Raw genomic sequence first — 23,136 nt, forward strand, 5'->3', positions numbered from 1 at the left:
TCTTCCACCATCAAAGTGAAGAAGTTCCTCCTCATGTTTAGGTGGAACTTCTTATGTGCAAGTTTGTGCCCATTTCCTCTTGTCCTGTCACTGGGCACTGCTGAAAAAAGACTGGCCTCTTCCTCTTGCCACTCACCCTTTAAGTATTTATAGGTGTTGATCAGATCCCCCTTCGGTCTTCTCTTCTCCAGACTAAAAAGACCCAAGTCCCTCAGCCTTTCCTCAAAAGAGAGATGCTCCAGGCCCCTAGTCATCTTTGTGGTCCTCTGCTGTACCCTCTCCAGCAGTTGCCTGTCCTTCTTGAACTGGGAAGCCCAGAATTGGACACGGTACTCCAGATGGAGCCCCATCAGGGCAGAGTAGAGGGGGAGGATAACCTCCCTTGACCTGCTGGTCACACTCTTCCTGATGCATGCCAGGATGCCATTGGCCTTCAGAAATATAGAATCACAGAGTGGTTTGGGTTGGAAGGGACCTTTAAAGATCATCTAGTCCAACCCCCTCCTCTTATGGACAGAGACATCTTTCACTAGATCAGGTTACACAAACCCCCATCCAACCTGGTCTTGAACACCTGCAATGATGATCCACAACTTCTCTGGGTAACCTGTTCCAGTTGTCACACCACCCTCTTGGTAAAGAATTTCTGATATTAAAAAGAAAAGGGAATTTTCAGAAATGCAGGGAGACAGAAAAAACTGAACAGAAAAGAATCAGTGAACCAGCTCATTTCCCCTGTCACCACATCATGAATGCCAGGTAGTGCACATTTCAGGTATAAACTGAAAACCACTGTTACACCAGTGACACTGGGATTGCAATTCCAGCCCCCCAGACAAAGGTGCCTAGGGAGAGAAGGAACTTGGACTTTTAAAAGCCAGAGAATTTTAAAGCAGACTGTTTACAGTTCCACCTGAAGAGATCTGTCTGAACAACTACAGCAGGCTAAAGGGGCTGAGACCTGGGACATAATGTTCCCAAAACAAAAAGATGTACTGACAGCAGCCATCCTACCATTTCAAGGGAGATCCTCAACTCATGTAGCAAAGATACCCACTTCAGGGCTGTTGTGCAGTTCTCCAAGCAGACAGGGAAGGGGCAGGGAAGGTAGGAGGGCTGGGGGCAATAAAAAGCAGCTAAACAAGAAAACCAAAAAAACCTCAAACAGCAGCAGACAGGTTGCCCTCAGAACTGAACGTATTTCAGAAAACCTTTGTCAAACTGAAGATGTTGCTGGAAACCATTTCAGCCTCGGTGAATCAGCATTTACAGATTTGCCCTTTTCCACTAGTGAAGTTTTGACTGCTTCTACCACAGTGGCCAAAACCTCTTATGCTAATGTGCTTAACCCTACCCTGCAAAGAAACCCAGCTCTTGAAGGGTATTTTTACGGCTTCAAAAAAAGGCATAGGCTCTCACAAGACCTATCACTTGTAAGTAATGAAAGGGAGTATAAGAGAGTTCACCTTTGAAGTCTTCACATGGGTAAATAACGCAAACACCCCTTCTTCACCTATAGTGCCTCTGCTCTCCCCCAGTGAAGCAGCTGCTCCAGCTCAGTTAAGCACATACAGCAAATACATCTTCAAATTCCACTGCCTTTAAGTTTAACTTTAGTTGAACTGTTACCAGGAGGAACTGGGTCAATGGCAGAGTATACTGTCATATTGCAAGCATATGTCTCATTTCTGTCCCCAGTGTCCTCTTCAGACTTCAGCCACGTCACAGAGCACCAGACAGAATTTAATCGCTTTCTGCTCTGGTAGTTCTGGCCGCTTGGGAATTAAGATTGATTTTGCTCATTTTGGACTGTGAAGATCCAGTGTGAGCCTGCTGTCATACAGTGTGAGGTGGCATCAAGCACAAAGGAATCTGATGTTCTGTAGCAGCTGTCGTGAGCCTCAGAGCTGGCAGCATCAGGAGCAACAATGTGAACAAGCTGCTCAGGTACACGGGTCTTCTGCCTCTGCTCTATACAACCAAGATGTTCCTGATGAGTCCTTCTGCCTGTTGCAATGAGTATTTTGGCTTTTCTTCTGTCTTGTTTGAATTTGTACTGGTTTAATTAAAATGGTTTTGGTGTTTGAATCTATCAGATCTGGTTAGTAAATGTTTCCAGTACTTGCAGGGACCGGTAAATAAAACAAAGTGGAACACTTACTCTGGCACTTTCAGTTTGCAAGACAGGTGGGACAGAAGGACAGTAACTGCACTGTTGCATCAAGAAGACATAAGTAGAACAGTTCATGTTTATTTTATCCTATGACAAGAGGAAAAAAAAAGCTTTACTCTGATTGTTGTGAATTTCAAGTACCAGTGAAAATTCTAGACATATCACAGTATATAACACATTTTAGCTTCCTTTTATTAAGGTGGATCTTTGCACCAGCTGGTATAAAGCATTCAGTTAATGTTTTATATCAGTGACTTTTCAGAAAACCGTCATTTTTGAGATTTTTGAATATTTGAGATAACCACTGAACAAGAATAAATCTTTTCTGTCTTGACTGTGATGGTAAATTTGACAAGTTCATAAAAGGTTCCCCCTAATGCTGAGACAGTTAGGTGAGAATACGCTAATTCTTAGGTCACATCAAGGTAAATCTGGAGGAATAACTCAGTTAACTCAGTCAATGAGACATCTGCATCAGGCCTCAAATTTTTCTATATAAATGAGTTAGGAGAAACAGTTACATATATTGAAAAATATGGGAAATTTATTTAGTAAATAGGAAAAGGTATTAACAGGAATTAATAAATCACTTGATGAAAACTGGAAGTCTGTGGACTGGTATTTTGAACAAGTGAAGCAGTTTGAGCAAACTAAGGAAGAGATGTTATATCTGATGTCTAATAAAAAAATGCAGCTGCATAAACTTTCATACTTACCTTGTAACTGTGAACTCTGTTGGGAGTTCCTCTACCAATGACAGATTGTATAGTATAATTTATAGTATAATTTATCTGAATAATGATGACTCAAATTAAATAACCATGAGATGGTGTCTTCAACGCTAGTTTGCGGTTAAAAACTGCAGATCAGAATGTATAACTGATTTGGTACATTGAAATCTTTTGCAATAAATATAACAGCTTTTCATTCTAGAAAAAAAAAATTATTCTTGCACTTTATTGCTACTAGATGGTCATTGTTAGGCCAAGGATGTTATACAGAGCAAGAAAAAGGGGAGCTAACTTGGTTTTCACTCTCCTTACTTGAAATGACTGAGTTTATCAATATCTCATAAATATATGTTGATTAATGGTATAATTTATTTTGAATTTACACAAATGTTGGGACTCATATTTTGGAAATTATTCAGATACAATTTCAGTGTCTATGTTTGGATGACATATGTACATATGATTATACTAAGATATGAGATCAAATTGAATTATAAGGAGAGATGGAGATAGTAATTCTCCAACAGGGAAATAAAGGAATCAACCAGAAGTACAAAAGTCTAATTTTAAAACAAGCATCAATGATCATGCACAGGTGACTCAGATAATGTTTAAGTTCCAAGATTGCTTGAAGAAATAACTCTGTATAGATTTTTCATTTCCATTAAATGAGAAATCTTTGTCATTATCCAATGCACATATCAAGGTCTTTCAGAAGATTTGGTACCAAGAATCACAGGACATTTCTCACAAAAGCATGAATGCTCTTGACTCCTGGAGAGAAAATTTCAGCCCATTCATTAGTTTTAAAGGTGCTAATTAAGGCAGAAGCACTTTTGTGTGCAAGATGAAATAAAATCATATTAAAAAATATTAAGAACCTCCTGCAGGTATTCTGGGCTTTCAAGTGAAATTATTATATAGGGTTATTTTACTAATAATTAGTATGTAGATATTTTAAACTTCAAAATGTTTAAGCAATGACTGTATAAATCTGATATTACTCCCTTCCCAGTAATATTTCCTATCACCAATTCATCACCATTGTGAGGAATTACAGGTTAGTCCCATGTGTTGCGTTTGAATAAAACATCTTTTGCATACAGTTTAGGTCCCATTTTGAAATATTTCAAATCTGTCTAGCATTATTAAGATTGGAATTTTGGTTACAATGCATGAACTTATTTTTATTTACAGAATGAGTATGTAGGTTTGGTCTTTGAGAGATGTGTAAACCTCTCTGATCAACACCTAAAAAAGAAGACAACCTCTGAAATAATTGTTTTAACTATGGAGTTGTGGGCCCCACTCTTGCATAAAGCAAGAAAATATTCTTGAACAGAAGTTAGGGTGCACAGAATTCTCAAAAATCTCAAGTTTCCCAAAAGCTATATTCCACTGCCCACCTTTCTGAAAGGAAAGGGATTGTTCAGAAGTATAGATCTTCATGATGCACTACTGCTGGGACAAAGCTGTACAGAAAAGACAAGAATACAATTGGACCCTAAAATTTTGCTCTCATCATGTCAAGCATTGAAGCTTTGAAGAGGAGACAAAATATTAAGGTCAGATTCTCTTCTCGTATTATGTTTGAATGGGTTTCAGATTTCATAAACTCAGCTGCTCTGATTTATATCAGGATAAAGGGTATCCTTACCATACCAACACGTCTTCTGCTCCTGTTTCCATCTTATCTTCAAGGCAAATTAGGCAAGTGCATTGGCCTTACTTCCTATATGGTTGGTTTTGACTAAATTAATGATGTAGTACATACCCCATCTACCTGAATGTAAAATCAATTCCATTTTCTTTTGACTGACCTGTGTTCCACTGTTCTCCAATTGCAGAAGTGCACTTTGCTATCCTCATCCTTTTCTAATTAGCACACTTAATCGTTCCTATATATCATCCCTGAGACAAGCCTTTCTCAGAAATTATTTGTTCCTAGACAGTAGCTTAGAGTAAGGAGCTATGTTGATTCCTTATACAAATTGCTCTAGCAGAATAAATTAAACAGAATTTATTTAGATAAGAGTTAACAGGCATAATCTTGCGATGGGTTAAAGCTACAGAATATGTGAGTGCAATTAACCGTGTGTTAAAGACATTCTGATTTGTATATTATATAAATTTTGCATTAGTATCTCCTGCAGACATTTGCAGAAAATAACAGTTAGGGGACCATGTGGTAAAAAAATTCTAAACATTATTCTATTTAGCAATTGCAGATAGTATGTTCTCAGAAAAAGCAGAAGCAGTTTGTGAATGTGGAAATTTAATCCTGAAACCCAGCTACTCTATTTGGAATACAGTTTTTTATATATGACGCGGCAACGTGCGCTTACAGCCCAGAAAGCCAACTGTATCCTGGGCTGCATCAAAAGAAGCAATGCCAACAGGTCGAGGGAGATGATTCTGCCCCTCTACTCTGCTCTGGCGAGACTCCACTGGGAGTACTGCATACAGCTCTAGAGCACCCAATATAAGGAGGACATGGGGCTGTTGGAGCAGGTCCAGAGGAGGACCACGAAGATGATCAGAGGGATGGAGCACCTCTCCTATGAAGACAGGCTGAGAGAGTTGGGGTTGTTCAGCCTGGAGAAAAGAAGGCTCCGGGGAGCCTTCCAGTAGCTAAAAAGGGCCTACAGGAGAGTTGGGGGGGGACTCCTTCTCGGGGAGGGTAGCGATAGGATGAGGGGTAATGGTTTTAAACTGAAAGAAGGTAGATTTAGAGGAGATATTAGGAAGAAATTCTTTACTGTGAGGGTGGTGAGACACTGGAACAGGTTGCCCAGAGAAGCTGTGGATATCCTTTCCCTGGAAGTGTTCATAGCCAGGTTGGATGGGACTTTGAGCAACTTGGTCTAGTGGGAAGTGTCCCTGCCCACGGCAGGGGGGTTGGAACTCGATGATCTTTAAAGTCCCTTCCAACCCAAACCATTCTATGATTCTAGGATTCTATATCAATTAGTGAACAGAAAACATCAAATTTGGATGGAACCATTAGTTGAGCAAACAAAAATGGACCCTAACTGTAAACTAAGCTGTCTCTTCCCTACTATGTACTCTGGAAATACAAACTCCAATTATTAGCATTTAGGAGTCAGTGATGACTGATACATAACATGCCATGTGTTATAACCTAATTAAAAGGAATGGTCCCTTAACAGGTTAACACTTAGCCTTTAAATGCTTTCAAGAGGCATTTTCTCCTCTTAGCGCTTTGAGAGGCAATCAAGAGCTTCTTTTTCTCTTTAATTACTATCTTTTCATCTTTCCCAGGAACACATAATTGGCAAAATATTTACATCCTGTTGCAGCAATGAGACAAATTATTTTCCACATGCTAAGGTGTCTTGACCTTAGATATGACAGCTATAAGGTCTCCAAGGAAACACTGAGTTCAAATCTATATTTTAATTAAAACTATATGAGTGCGGTTATTGGTGCCACAAAATTTAATTTGCTGTATCACTGATCATTACTCTTTCAAAACTGTAGAGTTACTGTGCCTGGTGGCCTCAATCAAAAAATCTACTTGGGTAATTGCCTTGCATTGTGGCTCTAGTTGGATGGATAGTCTTCATTTCCGGTTATGTTATACTGTGTTCAGCTTCTCTGCTGTAGTTTCTGCTGCCAGAGGTCATTCCACCCCAAAAGTAGGACTATTTTCATGTACTTCTGGTTTCAAATTGGTGTTCTTTGGGAATTCCATGCACTGAAAAACTTTATATAAATGTCACACTCCTTCATTACTTTCTGAAGTATAAAAAAAGGCCATTTTTTTCTCTAATACAGAATACTAAATACTAGTCACTTATACTGAGTAGCATGCTTGTTATCCTTTAATATTTTTTTTATGATAAAAAAAAAGATACAGAATAAAACCACCTAGAATTTCTGAGGACATCTAGTACATGACATGCAAAACTGCTAGGGGTTAATACCATCAGAAGTAATCAGAAAATAAATCTGGTAGAGTCTCTCTCTCTCTTGTCCTCGAGAAAGCTAGCAGAATTACCCCGAAAACAACCTGGGCAAAAGCTATCGATCTGCAGTACAAACGATCACTACCTGGCTTGGTTAGTACTGTCTCCAGAGAAACTTATTCTAGACAAAACTATTGGGAGTTTACTAGGACACTGTAAATATTGGAGTAGATAGATGCTGTGTTTTAAAGTAGAAAAGTACTCTGAGATGAAATTGAGATGTTCACATTTGCCAATTTTTCACTGAGTTACTACCAAGTAATTGTTATTCTGCTTTTCCTCACATCTGCCTAGAGTTTCCAAATAACCAACTGTACTTAAAACTAGACTTCCTGCAACTGTTTGTTAACGAAGGATGGCAAGAAATGATCCTTTGACTACTCAGAAATAGAAATAACCTACTAAGCTAGTCAATAGAGTCAGTGTTGTTCCATGAACTATGGTTTTTGTAGTAGCCAAGCAATAGGTAGGAATGTAGGGAGATACTATAACTCTAGAGAGCCACTGGGGAGAAAAAAAAGAAAAAAAGAAAAACAAATATAAATAAATAAAGAAAAGCCACGTACAGAAACTTAAAACTTTATACAGCATAAGCATATTACCAGAAGGCAAAATATTGTTCATATGGGAAAATCCCCCTAGTGGTATAGCTAGGATGGTTATTTGAACAGTCTGGCCCCTAAAAATATTCTGATGCCATGGAAGCAGAATTATGAATTTAGTATGCAGCATTCTTATGTCTATATTACACCAGTATAATACTGGTGAAGATGCTGCACCCTGGAGGAATGTTGATGCTGAGATCCCATATGAGAAACATATTACCAATAAGAGAAAATATTCAATGAGAAATCCAGTTTTACAGCTGAATTTGCTGTGCTTAGTTGGAGAGAATTCTTGAACTTGATTTAGTTGTAGGGATGTGGCTCTGTTGGCAACTGCTGGCTAGGGAATAGACAGATGCACAGCATTTTGTAGGTACTATTTTCTAGCTTGAAACAAAAAGGCTTTTTTTCCTTCAGGGATTTCTCCTAGGAAGCATTCCTTTGAGACTCTTTTGAAAAATAAAGTGTTTTATGTATGATCTATTACTCTGAAGAGTTTTAAAAGGAACACTATATTTTACTGCTTGAGCATGCATGCAGTCTTTGTTTTGGTTTTGGGGTTTGGGATATTTTGTTGTTTTGTTTTGTTTTTTTAACTTGAGAGAATAGCTTTAGCAGAGGAAGGACTTCATGACTATTTCTGCATGGCCTTAAGACTGCTGACAAACAACACTGTAACAACCATCTATAACTACTACAAGTCACTTTTTAAACAGGAGTAGAGATATCAATATCTGATGTATACAGGGTAGGCTGATAGATAGAAGTCAGTGTCTAACCGACTCTCTAGAAATATCCCAGATAATAAAGCAAAGATTTTTCAGTAATTTTTCTAAATGTTCACTGTGCTCCATTACATAATTGGGAGTATGTCCATCCTGAGAAGGCTGCTTCTAGGTTGTCTATAAACTAATTTTCCTTCAAAATCAGTACAATATCTTGTTAACCAAGTACAAACTACAATAAAATATTATCTACATCAGAAATATCACAGGAAAAAACACTTACAGTATCTTTTCAAATATATATATATAAAAAAAAGCTAAAAATCACCAGCTTTGTTAAACAAAAATGGTTGAATTTCCAGTCTCTTACTTCACCAAATTGGGAAAAACACCTCACACACCCCCCTCTGTTAAAAAAAGCAAAACAAACAACAAAACCTTTAAAAAAAAGTGATTGGAAAAAAAAATGAAAGGGAATAGTTTCATCCTAACAATGTGATATTTAGTCGTCTCATCTTTCTTTAGTTCACCAGAACTATACCAAAGATATACATGTATGTTTAATCTCATGCTAGTTGCTTGACTTACATGCATAGCTTCTTAAAGGATCTGTTTTCAACCACCAGACTTTGTCCATCAAGCCTTTTTGATGCACTGAAAATAAAGGATAATATTAGAATAGCCTTATTCCTTCAAGAAAATATGTTTAAAATTGCAGTAAGAAAAATAGCATGATTTTTGTAATATAATGAGCTAATAAAATGATAGATAACAAACCGAATTTTTCACATTACAGTCATGAAGTTCTCTAGTTCTCTCAAAGACTGGTAAAAAATAGATATTCCCTCCCTCCGCCCCCACTGGCAAAAAATGCACTCATACAGATCATGTGTCTAACTTACATGCTCTTTGGTTGATGGGGTATCTTTTTTAAGTTAAAAGTGACATGCCCAAGCAGAAATACTGTCTATTTTCAGGTGCATGTGATTTCTGCAGTGACAAGTTTTGCTGGTACTTGCTTGTGTTAGTAGCACGAATTGACATCAGTGAAAATAAAAGGCTACAACAGAAAAGAAAATTTCACAAGAAAAGATTTTTAGTACGTCTCTCTCATACAATCTTCATAAGCACCTGCAGTTAGATTACTCTCTCATTCGTTACTACTATGAAGAACAACAGGAAAAATAGATTTCAAACAAGCCAGCATGCCTGCCTTGCTGTCACCCTCCACTCCCAGATTGCCCTCCCTTGCAAAGCAGTCTATGCTTGCTGCTTCCTAACACAAAGTGGTTACTCAATTTTAAAAACAGCTGGAAGAATTATTTTGGAATATGCTTATTAAAATGCAGGATCCCTCCTCAACACACTCTTATTGCTCTAGTCTTTGCTCTTTGTTCTGATTCCATCTTGAGTGTGAAGCTCCATGTTAATGCAAATGTACCATAAAAAGCCAAAAACATAGATTGATGCTCCTCTTTTCATGGTGGCACTGCATAGCACAATAACTTCTAGAGTGCAGACATCATTCAGTCACACTGACCTTCAGTTACACAATGAACGACAAGCTTTGTACCTTTTTAATGGGGGGGGGGGGAAGCTTTTAAAGTGGCCATTTAGATGCAAGTTACAATTTTTTTTTTAGCATTTGAGAGTTTTATATTTTCCTAAGAGGTTAAGTGATGGGAATATAAATCAAACCATCATTCTGCTCATGCTGCAGAATACCATTCTGTAATGAGAGACAGGTTTTTTTGTAATTTATATTAAGATCCAGCAAATACATTTGATTATATGGGATGGAATTATGCAGACAGAAATATTGTGCCCAGTTTACAGAATACATACATTTATATGCACATGCGTGAATATATATCAGATGACAAAATCTTGCCTAGAGAAAGTGCTGCATCAATTTCAAAGGAAATTTCAAATCTCCCAGAGAAAATTATAACACTATCTTTCTACTCTAGTCATTTAATAATATTTCATAATTTAACACCCAAAGCTTTCAAGCAACAATCAGACACCAAAGTGTTTTAGAAAATAAAGAAACAAATTAAGTAGAAGGTCAGGAGAAAGCATGGGAAAGCTAGAAGTACAATGGAAGCAGCTGTAATGATGGACATGTAAGACTAAAACATGGGTGGGCTTCTTTCCTGCCATTCATGCACCTGTATTATTATCTAATGTGATCTACTGACCCTGCTGAGATGGATTCCAAGAAATTGCTATGGTTTAAGCACCATGGGTTAGTGTTCTGTATGGTTTGTGATGGTTGCAAGCAAAGAATTGCACTCAGCAGCTCAATGTCCAAGTGGAGACCAGTGATAAGTGGCATTTCTCAAGGGTCTGTATTGGGACCAGCACTTTTTAACATCTTTGTTGGTGGAATTGAGTGCACCCTCAGCAAGTTTGCTGACAACACCAAGCTCTGTAGAGCAGTCGACACACTGGAGGGATGCCATCCAGAGGGACCTGGACAGGCTTGAGCTGGGCCCATGCAAACCTCATGAAGTTCAACCAGACCAAGTGAAAGGTCCTGCATGTGGGTCCGGGTAATCTCAAGCACAAATACAGACTGGGCAGACAATGGATTGAGAGCAGCCCTGAGGAGAAGGACTTGGGAGTGTTGGTGGATGAGAAGCCCAACATGAGCTGGTAACGTATGCTTACAGCCCAGAAAGCCAACTGTATCCTGGGCCGCATCAAAACAAGCATGGCCAGCAGGTCAAGGGAGGTGATTCTGCCCCTCTATTCTGCTCTGGTAAGGCCCCACTGGGAGTACTGTGTCAAGCTCTGGAACCTTCAGCACAGGAAAGACATGGAGCTGTTGGAGCAGGTCCAGAGGACCACAAAGATGATCAGAGGGCTGGAGCACCTCTCCTATGAAGACAGGCTGAGAGAGTTGGGGTTGTTCAGCCTGGAGAAGAGAAGGCTCCGGGCAGTCTTCCAGCACCTAAAAGGGGCCTACAGGAAAGTTAGGGGGGGGCCTCTTTATCAGGGAGGGTAGTGGTAGGACGAGGGGTAACGGTTTTAAACTGAAAGAAGGAAAATTTAGATTAAATATTGGGAAGAAGTTCTTTACTGTGAGGGTGGTGAGACACTGGAACAGGTTGCCCAGAGAAGCTGTGGATATCCCTCCCCCGGAAGCTTTCAAGGCCAGGTTGGACGGGGCTTTGAGCAACCTGGTCTAGTGGGAGGTGTCCCTGCCCATGGCAGCAGGGTTGGAACTCGACGATCTTTAAGGTCCCTTCCAACCCAAACCATTCTACAATTCTACAATTTACCCATAAATTTGTAACTGGAAAAAATGGTCTTTCAATCACTTAAAACATTGTTAAATGTAGAAATAAGAGATCTTTCTATACTTCTTATCATTTAGTAGATGTTTCTCTACATAAATTATTTTGCCTTTAAATTTAACAGTTAATGTTGGAACAGTTTGGAAACCATTAGCAGTCCCTAAAATATGATCCTTTATTTCTGTGGATTGTTGTTTACATGGGTGACTGAAAAGTATAAACTTTCTTTTTAATTAGAAGAATCTCATGAAAGAGTCAGTTTTATGCAGACCAGAGCCAGCCACCCCTGTCCAGCTAGATCTGGGAATGTAGACCAGGCTCTGGCTGGAGTTGTTGGAGAACCTGGAACAAAAGCCAGAGCTTTCATACACTCTTCATTTCCAGTAACAGTGGTAGGACCAGAATCAGATGCCACTAAATCTTTCTTCACCTGGATAGTACTTCCTCACATGTAGTTGTTTTTGGACATATATATACACACTTGGGTAAATTCAATCTACATAATCAGTCATTATTCCCAATAGAATTGCATACACAATATATTTATGTATATGCATATGCACTGTTCCTATCTTTTATTATGTAGAACAAATTGTTGATGACTGCTGTACTATTTATCACATAACTTTTTTTTTGTAAGTCTTAACAGTGCCTTTTATTTTTCCAGCAGTATATTAAATGGTCATTTCACTGAAACCAACAGAAAACTATGTCGAACTATGACATATTTTCAAGGCACAAGACATGCTTGCCTTTGGACAGGCCTTAAAAATTTGGCATCACTGAAACAATTACTGAACATTTTTGCCAATGTCAACATGTTTCTATCACTTTTGGAAGGCTTTTGTATTTGTATGAGCTCCTTCTGATGACTCAGAGGTAAAAATCTGGCATTTGTTTTTCTTACAGGTTCAGAATAACCAAGCCAGGGAGGGATAAGGAAAGAGCATATACTGACTTCTTTCATTTACTTCTTACATATATTTGTTGGCTATGCATGATATAAGTGAATACAAAATTTTCAGTAACTTTCCTGTGTAAACAAGCAAGAAATAATTTTAGCAATACTACTTGGGATATATCTATATCTATATTTTATATGAATAAGTTTAACTATACAGGTATTTTGTTTTTAATCACAGCAAAGCATTAATAGATACATTGACTGTGTAAACAGTACTTGATTAATTGAGATATGTAGCTATACCTAAGCTCTCAGACACCTGAGAGCACACCATATGTCTAACAAGGGGCCGGGATGCTACTGAAGCTGGAACATCCTTGAGCCCTCCAGTAGAGATACTGGTTCTCAGCTGTCACAAAATAAGCCCAGGCTGCACATTTTAGTAGTTTATCTTCCCACTCTGTAGTGCTACTTTTGCACTTTAATACCTTTCTCCATCTCTGCTTTTCAGCAAACAACATGTTTTGCAACTGACTTCCTCTGAAGGCAGGATGCCTGCAGTGTCAGCCCCACACCAAGCAGTAGAGTTATGAGCCTGAAGAGTATTTTCTGGGCAGCGTAAATGAGCAAGTATAAGGAAGAAAAGCTGGTGGGAAAGATTTTCAATTAGCTAAATTTTTAAGGTATGGAATTTTCACAATGTTATTACATTCTCTGATTGTCTCTAGTACAGAAAAGTGAGTCTGAGTCCTTTGTAGGGCAGCAGTGGCAGTTTAAGCAACACCAGCCCTCCCAGTGCATTCATGACTCTCAGGCCTCCCAGGCATGCCCCAAGCAGGTCCTTAGCCAGGGAAACTCTATTGAGGAAAAATAAATAAATCTGCATAACCACATACTGAACCTGACATTAAGTTTCATGGAAATCTGCTAATCACTACTTCCTTGATACAGCTCCAGCAAATACTTTCTTACTGTCTTTAACTTGCGCTTCTACTGGCACTGCATCAGCATCCTGAAGATCAGCAAAAACTGCCATAACGTTTCTGAGCTCGAGAAAGGATGCTGGGAGCCTGGAAAGCAGATATACTTATTAGCCCCAGGCACTAAGGTGACTGCTTTCTTGGGTCAGCAGCTCCACTGCTAGCAACTTACCCAAAACAGTGGGTAAGCTGTTAGAAATGGAGGGTGAAATCAGCTTTCCTACACACATCCGTTCAAAATGCTTTCTTCATACAATATAATGTTAGGAATTAATTATATTCATAAAAAGATTTAATGACCTGGGAAATTTTAATTTATTTTTGGAGATATGTATGAGAACAAATTTTACTAGAACTTGAGATTGAGATTTATTGTTTTATAAATAATTTGAAATGGTAATGTATTAACTCAGAAGTATAATAGCCTAAATACTTACAAGTCACAGAATCTCCTTATCAGTGGCAGAACATCACGTTATGAGTTTTTATTTTAAATATATATATGCACACACATACATAATTTATATTTATGCAAATTTAAATTACCTCTTCATAAGTTGATATGAAGTTTTTCAAGTGAATAATCTTCTTTGATTCTAGTCCAAAGTCTTTCATGTTAAAATATTAAGAATTGTTCATTTAGAATGTGCTGTTGGGTTATTAATTTTTTTTAGCTATAGTCTTAGAAATACATGGAGTTATTTTGAATCAAGAAGTTAAAAATTAAATTTTAACTGGTAGATATTTTAACTAAAAGTAGTTACACATTATTGTTATTATTACTATTATTATAATATTTTCTTTTTAGAAATCTAAGTCAATTCTCAAGAATTGCATTTGTGGTGTAAATCAAACAATAAGATATTCCTCAGAGATCAGGTTACAAAAATGACTATTTTACAGTCAGACAAATATACTGTAGATTCTAGTGTTTCAACCAAATGAAATCTTTCTGACGTCAATGCAGGAGATAAACTTTGGTCACAGCACAGACTTAAAATAAAAGCCCCAATTTCTCCTCCTTTATTTAGAACACATACAAATGCAGAGTATTCATGGCTCTGCCTGAAGAAGATTCTATATAGATATTGCACATGGTTTAGCCTCAAAGCTTTTTCTTATTCAGTGAATATGAAATGAATATAAAGGATTGCTGCTGTGCTACCTTTTTCTGCACAATAATATTTACAATATTTCTCGATCAGGATTATAACTTTGCTAGAAAACAGAAATTGGTTCCTTTCCTCATAAATCTTTTTCCTACTTATGCTGCTTATATATTCAAAGCTATTACGGTAATCTAGCAACCATGAAAACATAGCAATTAAATATTTTCTTTGTTAATTTCTGTCAGGATATTTATAACAGCAGCATAAGATATATTGGCGTACTATTATTATGAGGACCTATTTTTTTTGTATGGTTAATAAATTTTAGTATCAATATATAACTGCCCAGGTATTACTTCTCACCTATATATAGGTGAACAATAATATTGGTTTGATATTAAAAATTATAAGCTTCCTTCTTTTTACAGCATACTCCCTTATGGGTGATAAATTATAGTTAAAGAAAACACAAGGCAGATAGTAGACATACCTGCTTTTCAGGAGACCTTTTGGGCTCATAAAAGTACAGTAAATCATAAACAGTTAGTTTAATCAAATCTGTCCTTCATGTCACTTTAAAGAGAAAGTTATGTCCCTTGGAGCAATAAAAATCTCCTGCTCAATAGTGATAAATAATTGCAGATGTGAATGGTTGTTTTTCTATTTAGCACATTCACCTGGAAAAGAACTAATCATTACAAAATACTGTCTAAAGCGAATAAGCCTTTTCTAATGAGGCAATGTGGATGCCAGATATAATAAGTAAATATAACATGATAGCAGGATATTTATGAATTCTATATGCCCTGGAAAGCCCAGGAAATCAATGTATTGGACATATTCGTATCTTTTTACTCTTCTAAAAACATGTCTATTGGAAAAATTATCGGTTGGATCCACAAAACCTTTAAGTTTATATCAGGTAAATGTACTTCTCACTATTCATTGTGGGCAAAAAACCTTTATCTAGGATTAATATCTTCCCCTATTTCTTATGACTTTGATGAAAATCATGTTGTGTGTTTGATCCAGGGCGCTCATATTTATTTCTTCAATGCATGAGGAAATTTAAAACGAACAAAATAACCTAAAGTTAAGATCAATAGATAATTGATTATTATCAAATGCTTATCACTTCTGATTTTCAAATCTACAATAAAAATGAATATTTTTATGATTGTAAGGGACATAACTTCATAAGTGAAGCAGGAAAAGAATTTCCCATTTATTATCTGATGTCTAGAATGTCTAGTTTTCTAAATAAATTTAAAAGAAATTTTTATTTCAGATGAGCAAGCACTTGTTCTTTTATGCTGCATGCTTCTTTAATGTTGGTACATAAAGCTTTGAGCTTTTGTAAGCCATAATCCAACCTTTTACCAATGAACTTTAAAGAAAATAACGATAGGATTCTTATAACAAAAAGCTATATAAACAAAGTTTCAGATTTGGAGTTTCAATATGTACCTGTTGGGTTCTTAAGAAAATGACTTGACAGATTAAAAAAGACAAAAAAAAAACCCCAGAGAATTATTCTTATGAAAACTGGAGTTAATCTTGAAAATAAAGCTTCACTCTTTGTGCAAGGTTAAAAACATGTTCCAGCATGAAATGAAAGGATAACAGCTTGGTTTTGCCTTCTTCCCAAGAATACACCCAACAAATAGGCTACTATTAAATTCCTTTTAAAATGCCAAAATGGAAAAATTTTCTAAAACAAAATATTAAAAAAAAAAAATTAAACTCAAAGAAAACTGCAAGGACAATCTAGCAGAATTATTTTCATATATTCTTATGACCCTTATAAAGCAGAAAATTGAGCTGCTAGAGCCATGTTCTTCACTCAGGTGCCTGGGTGTGGTGGGATAAATAAATAATAAATGCCACTTAATTCAAGCCATTGCCTTAGTGCATGGCACACCACAAGGAGTAGTTTTATAATATATGTGGTACTAGAGTACCTCACTGCTAAATACATTTTAAAATTTTGTCCTAGATATTCTTGTGTCTGACCTCTTCAGACCAGTAATGCTGTGAAACATCTAGCTCAATGTTACAGTTCTTTTTTTCACTCTTATTTTCCTAATACAGCTACCACCCAAAAAAATGTCTGATTCTGATTTGATATCAGTAGTGCCAATTTAAAAAAAAAAATGCTGAAATTTCTATGAAAACTGAAGAAAAAAAAAAAGTACTGACAAAAGAATATAAAATATTAACATTCCTGACTACTAAAGCTTATAGTTACTATACCACAGTGTTATCAAGGAGTGATCTTTTTGTTAGATTACACTGCTAAAATGGCTGTAAATAGTTATTGCAGTGGAGAATTTCATTTTTAATTGAATGATTCAAGGAACAGAGTGATATAGCGATGCAGACATCTCATCTAACTACTACTTTCCTTGTATTTTACATATGAGGCTACTGAACTAGTGACAACTTATAATTCCTTTAAGTAAAATTTATTTCAAGTCTAAGGGAGGACTAGGGATAAAATTCTGGAGTAGTAAGTAATGAACAGATTAAAGAACAGATTTTTGAAATATTAGGTCTGTCCAAACCTTAGTTTTGTACATGATTTCTGAATTCAGATAGTGAGGAAAGGTCAAATACTAGATTTTTCTATGGTACAACACTGGAATACATAGGTTTCTCTATAGTGGGGCAAGTCATTGTAGTTTTCGCCTTTTAAAGTCAAAGATATGTATTTTAAGTGTGCTAGCATGTGTTGGAGACAGATATCAATGCAAAACCAACCACAAAAACTTGAGGGGTACAGACTGAATCTGCTTTAAAAATGGGTTTACACTGTGTAAGCAAAGGAAAAAAGTAACCAGTACAGTTGTACTAATAACTCCAGTTAAAAGAAACAATGCCAGGCTTGCTAACATAACATAGCTCTGCAGCCTTGAGCCTGACACGTAGCATTTAGTGCACTCTGTTCCTTTGTACTGAAAATGAGTCGTTCATATTTATACTAACAACATACATAAAAAATCTAATTATGCAGAACTGAGACAGCTGCCCCATCCATGTTTTTTTCTTAATTTACAAATGCAATCATTACATTTGTGAAGATGCTAAAATTTTGCAGAAGAGCAATCTATCTAGTTATAAATGGATTGCATGTTCTGAAAGAATACAAGCTATTCAGCCTATTGCTTGACCTGCAGTAGCATTACCAGCATAAATGAGAAAAGAGACCCAGCTGGGTCTCACTATTTCTAATATTTTCCTCTTATGGTTCAAACAGTAGAAAAAACAGTAGCTAAGATTGAATCTAACATTTTCAGTCAGTGAGGAAATGGACCTTGCATTCAAGCACAACCTTAAATAACATTGTAAACAACTTTGCAAACATGAAATTGGAAGAGGACAAATCTCAAGTCCTGCCCCAGAACCTTAGCGTGCGCCTGACCTGTTTTTCATATAACCTGGATTTATTGGGAATGGCCCTTCCTACCAAGCTGAATGCTGAATTCCTGAAGAATAGAGATAGAAAGAACAACAAATTTGAGAAGTACAAGAGATAACAGACAGGGGGAAACAAGAAGTCAAATGCCAGAACAGAGAAGATATCTTAGTCAATAAAATAAAGGTAATGAAATAACATAATTCAAATCTCTGAACCAACTTTGTAGGTGACCTCAGAGACAGCAATACCAGGTAAGTATAACTTAACCTAGGTTGTTATGACACAAATAAATTGTGCTAGCTACAATTGAGAAAGCAAGTGGGGGAGAGCACAGGAGGGGATGGGAGGAATTATAAACCCTTCTTTCAGCTTGTTTTCCTATTAGATCTCTGATTAGAACACTACTATAAAATTTTAGATTGTAAAGGTTGCTCTTTCCAGCCAATGCAGAGTTCTTGATTTTCCTTGGTTTTCAAGGAATTCTCTTCTCCATGCATTTTCAAAAGTTTTTGTTGGTCTGGATGACCCTTAGCAGAGGCAGAAAGGACACTAAGCAAACAGCTAGGAGCAATCAGTGATCCTTAGAAAGCCTGCCTGGAAGAGTACAGAGTTGAAGGGCCAATACTAACTGCAACAAATAGAACCCCAAGGTAGCCAGATATGTACATAAATAAATACATATATATACATACACATATATATAAAAGTAGATAAATGTGTGTGTATGCACATTGTTCTCACATAAGAATTTTTTTACTGTGTCTTCACTTCTGTGTACTTGGTGGTACTGCACGGTGGAATGGTCTAAAGGCAACAAGAAAAATCTGGTGGAAAAACAGAAAAAAAATGGACATTCTTATGTACAATCCAGAAGTGAAGAAAAGTGATTGTCCTAGAAAAATGTTGTCGTGGTTTTGACAAAAGGGTTAATAAATGCTGACTATTGTCAGGTTGGATTTTTTCCATACCTAAAAAGAAGCTTCTAAAGTTTCATTATCCTTTTTTAAACCATTGCAAACTACAGCCACCAGTCTCTGGATCCCCAGATTTGTACTATAATTATAGCTGACTTGTATGCACGCTGTAATTTGTTCCGTTATCACCCAGCCAGGACAAATAATCAAGAGGGTCATAAAGCCAAGGAATATCTGTCTTTATCATGCAGTTCAGCAAGCTGACAGGCAAGGCTTGGGATTATTTTTAGACACCAAGACCATAAATATTTAAATTTGGTAAATTTATAATTTTAAAAGGAAAGATCGTTAGAAACTATGCTGTTGGAGAGATTTGTTTTCTTTTTCTTTGTTTTATAGAGCTTGATTTCATTACATAGTCCACTGATTTATTTTACATCTGAATGTTTTTCAATAAAGCATCTGGAAAATGTAACTATACTTCATTAAAATCTATATATGTATTTCCCCAAAGAAATCTGTCCTGTTTTTCTGACAAGTACGCATTCTAGGTTCTTCTATATTAGTCTAACCATTTCTGTTAGAACATGGTGATAAATAATCAAAGAACATTATTTCTAAGATTTTTATTATTTATTTATTTTCCTATCATGAATTTCTGGGTTCTTTTAATTTTAATCAAGTTTAGAAACTTTTCGATTACTGATATGTACAGTACATTTCTTCATCTAAATTTAATTCAACTTGGTATTCAGTATGCACTTAGCATTCTTAATTAAATTTAGTCATCACTTTTTATTCTACTACTATCTTTAGCTCTTATATCCTGTTTCCACACAGAAGATGTTACTCAGGTACAGTGCCATGCAGGACAAAGTTCTGAAACACGACAGCAACATGTCCTTCTGGTAGAGCCAGGGCCTACAAGAAGTCTTTTGTTTATGGGGCTTTAGCGTAGTGCAGTGCACCTACTAGTGTGCCAGTGTACTCTAGGTCTCTCAGAGATCGTAGAAAGTGGACTTCAGAGCCGAAAAAAACCACACGGATGTCTTTGAGCTCAGAATTTCAGGATAAATGAGATAAAAGACTACTTCAGAAACCCAGCTTGAGACTTCATTAGACCCCGCAAAGAGGCAACTACAAAAAAACCCCAAGGAATCTAACAAAACAAAAAAAACCCAAACCAAACAAACAAACAAACAAAAAACCAAACAAAAAATGAACTGTCAGAAACTGGGATAACTATTCTGAGTGCTTGCTGTTGCAGAAGGAACTCAGAACTGTCCTGTGTATTTGATTGCAAAATAACAATATTTTATTTGATAGAGCACATCTAAAAACTTTAAAAATACTGAATCACCTCAACAACTTTACAGAGATATAATTTCAATTGCTATTGATACCTACAGTGTTTAAAGTGTATTCCAGTACAGTTTTAGCTTATCTAAAGGAACCGCTTCTGAGGCAGATAGAAAAGGCTGCCCTTTTGGTACCTAAAGAAGATTTATCCCATAAAATATCTTCAGTTAAATACGAGCTGCCTAAGGCTTGGTGTAGACAACTATGACACAAGGATGACACTAAATCTTTCTAGTATATATCCAGTAACCTGCCTTACATCTCTCCACCCAACATAAATATAACAGTAATCATCAGCACTGCCTCCTCTAAAACAGCTCCAATTAATGCTTTTGCACAAATTGGTTAAGTAGACATAATTGTCAGGAAGATTAATGTACTTTATGCGGAAAATTCCCAGTCATTGATAGTAAACCATTAGATGTACAATTGCAGCACTTAGAGAGAGATGTCTGCTTTTCCTGATTAGTGTTTCTTCAATGGGATACTGTTAAGCAGAATCTGATAATTAACAAATATGCACTTAAAACAGGCTTAAAACTTTTTAACACCCAAAACCCAGTTGTTCTGGAGGTTGTACTGCTTACAGTTATTCTTGATAATGACATGAATGACCTGTAACTTCACTATCTCATTTTTTTCCTCACAGTTGTCCTAAAGCATTTTTTCCTTTAGATTTCTTTCAGGTAATAAGCTGGATTTCTCTTTCAATTTAGTGAATTGATCCCTGCTATACTACATCAGAGGAGTGTTTACTCAGAACCAATATACTTTATCATCTTTCCAGACTCTTTTAATACTACCGATGCCAACATGAAAACATGACTTTGAAGATTTTCTCGTTCTTAGCAACCTTCTTATCAAGAAAAGGAACAAGATTCTTCTGGTATTTGACAAGTCTGTAGTATTGTCTATGCATGCATAGCATATATGCCTGAATGTTTCTTAGAATTTCTAAGAAGTCTATATATAAAAATATATATGGCATATACGGTATCATATCCTTAATTATATAATGTCTGAGTACCTCACAATATTTACATGCAATGAGATCCTCTTAGGAGCTCTCTAATATAGATGATGAACTGGGAAACGAGGAAAAAAGGCTGATTTGGCCAACAACCTAGTCTGGGCAAAGGTATTCAAAATATGTTGTACATCCCAGTGTTGCATTTTAGTTACGGAGCCATCATCCTTTGAAAGATGTTTAATTGTTCTATTCTTTGCATAGCTTAATAGGTACAGACAGAATAAAAAAACCACCTATGAATCTTCCTTTCTGTTTACCACTTTTTCTTTCAAAAAAATAAAACAGAATATTTCAGTGCAAGAGCTCAGGGTTTTCTGATTCTTAGAACTGCTGACAGAAGAACAAACCTCTGCTGTCAGTAGACACTATCACTTAAAATATGACTAGATTACAGCAAAGTATAAACCTTTGTCTCTACACTGTCACAATGAATAGGGAAACAACTAAAGCCATTGATCTGTGACTAAATTAACAAGGTGTAAGTCAAGCTGTCCTGATTCTGAAACTTCATGGTGGCTTGAAGCAACACATAAAAATCAGCTCCGCACCAGCAATGCACTTTTAGTACTTGGCATATCAGAGAGGAACCGGCACGCTTTCAAACACTTACTTGTCCCTGCTTCTTTGTTTCTTATGTTTTCAAAGGCTGTGATTGCTCATCTGTGTGCAGCTGCTATTGCCTGAGTTGTTCCAGCCTTAAACTTCAATTTTTTCACTTTTGCTCGCAGTCCATAGTCTCAACACGAGGCAGTTCCCTCAAAATGGTTGCAGATTAGTCATTAATGCAGTTGGAGTTGGTGGAAGAACTGTGAACTAAAATAAAATTTAAAAATCTTCAACTGCACAAAGGAGAAAACACAATCCTGTGGGTTCATCTTACCTAAGTGAGTAGGAAATTATTTTAGAAAATACATTGGGGTTTTTATTTTTTAAGAAACAAGACATCATTCAGGCACTGATTTTGAAATAGCAATACATTTTAAGGCAAAAACCTGACCAAATTACGTAAAATTAATACTGCTCACAATAACTGTGTCTTAAATTAAAGGTCACTCGAGTGGCTGTGCTGCAAACAAAGCTTGTTCCTGTTAAGAAGGGTCTTTCAGGGAGTCCTCAGTTTCTGTTTTTCTAAAGCAGTATGTGCATACAATCTGGTCACTGTTGGTGTAAACATCTCTTCCTCTACAGCTTCTGTCACATGAAGCTGTACTTCTGTATCTCATCCAAGGCCTACATTTATGCATAATTTTGGAATTTTATCCTTTCTTTTCTTCTTTCTTTGTAACACTTTCCCAGTTGTCTTGGTAATCTCTTTTAATTGTATTATTTACAGTTTAATATATTAACTTCAATTCTCTCTTATATTCTGCAGAATAGTTTTTTTGCTAATGAAGTTTACTACAGACTACCAAAATTAGTAGATAATTCTCTTGATTGAAATAAGTTTTGAATTAAGCTTTCAGTCATGTAAAAGCTTTAATGCATTTAGGATCCTTTTGAAGCATTCCTCCTGTATATAAGTGATGTGCTTTGGTATGTATGTAAACAGAAGGCACTCATGACTTTTCAGCTATCATGACTTGGAAAACATCCCTGAACCAACTATTTCAGTTTTACTACCTTTGAGAGCACAGATTGCAAGCCCTGAAAAAAATTACAGAACGTTTTCAGAATTGTGTAAATTAGTAGTAGACACGAAATTATCAAAGACAGCTCAATGGAATCTATTGGTGACTCCTACCAACATCAAACCAGACCCTAAGTAAGAAAACTCTTGGTTAACAGCTTTCAAGAAAAAAAATTAAAGGTGCCAACTGTCAAACCACTAGTAAAGATACATTAGTTCCTGCTTAAATCTTTTACACAACCACACTTTTTTCTAACAGAATGCAGGGCA

The sequence above is a fragment of the Numenius arquata genome, chromosome 5 (genome assembly GCF_964106895.1).
Source record: "Numenius arquata chromosome 5, bNumArq3.hap1.1, whole genome shotgun sequence".
Taxonomy (NCBI): Eukaryota; Metazoa; Chordata; class Aves; order Charadriiformes; family Scolopacidae; genus Numenius; species Numenius arquata.